Below are 1,193 nucleotides of genomic sequence, written 5' to 3'. Positions count from 1 at the left end.
CAAAACACACCCCCCCCCCCCACCCCCCCCCCCCCCCCCAAAAAACTACCAACACTAATGCACCAACATTAACATTTGGCTATCGCGAGCAGCGAGACAGAAAATCCCCATTTTAGTACATACTGACTACAGAATAATTGCATACTACTGTCTGGAATATGTGTCAAGGCTTTAACTTCAGGAAAACATAAAAAAGGCGAATGGGTTGGCATTATCCATGCTTTAGAAGCCAGATGGGAGAGGAGGAATGTTAAAGAACTCCAAGAGAACAGATCTGGTAAGAGGTGTTACTGGTCACATGCAGAAATGTGGGCTTCTTCCCTGAATCTGTACGAAAGACAACCTCAACCCAGATTAAATTCCTTTAATAAACTGGTACCCAAGGCTTGCTTTTAACTTCTGAAATTTTCTTCTAAAACAACTATCCCTCCACCCACTCTCAAGGGACAGTGCCCTCTGCCCAAAACACAGTCCGACAATAACATGAGTATATTTACACTTTGACACTGGGCTTCTCTTTTTTAAAAAAGGCAAGTTTAATTGTTTTCCCAATTAAACTGTTTTCGTTTCTCTCTCTACCTGCTGGCAGGACAAGGTGAACAGTATGGTTCCTGTTATGGCAAAGCCAAAGTAGCAAAATTTATTTTACTGCAATAAAATTTTAGAAAGCGCAACTGCTCCAAGCCCTTTATTTTGTTAAAGGAATAAAATTTGCACTTGCGCTGACATTTTGTAGGCAAGGTTCCAGAGTGATGGGTTTAAAAACAGCTGAGTTACAATACCCTAAAGAACAATTTGTAAGAGAAATGGCAGCAACCGTTAACTAAAGCATTATATATCTGTTCATGCGTCTTTTCTGAGGCTGGGCTTTGAAAGTCATATCACTTTTAGCTTTATGTTTGTCTCAGCTTGAAAGTTACTTAATTTTAGATATTTAATGCTTTTATAAATCAGTGAGATTCCTAGAACTTTATGGCAAAAGTATGTACTCACTTGCCTCAATTATGAAATATCATTCCCTTAATACAGAAGAGGCTAAAGTCCAGTGGGCCCTAATGTTAGAAACTGATTACAGATGAGCATGCTGTTGACATTTCTCATTTAAGAACTTACTAGTTAATCTAGTGAGTTATGTTTTGCAGAACTTCATGCATATAATGAGAACTGCAGAGACCCAAACATGAAATAGGACA

This window comes from Phaethon lepturus, unplaced genomic scaffold, assembly GCF_000687285.1.
Source record: "Phaethon lepturus isolate BGI_N335 unplaced genomic scaffold, ASM68728v1 scaffold8660, whole genome shotgun sequence".
NCBI lineage: Eukaryota > Metazoa > Chordata > Aves > Phaethontiformes > Phaethontidae > Phaethon > Phaethon lepturus.
This window is presented reverse-complemented; position numbering follows the sequence as displayed.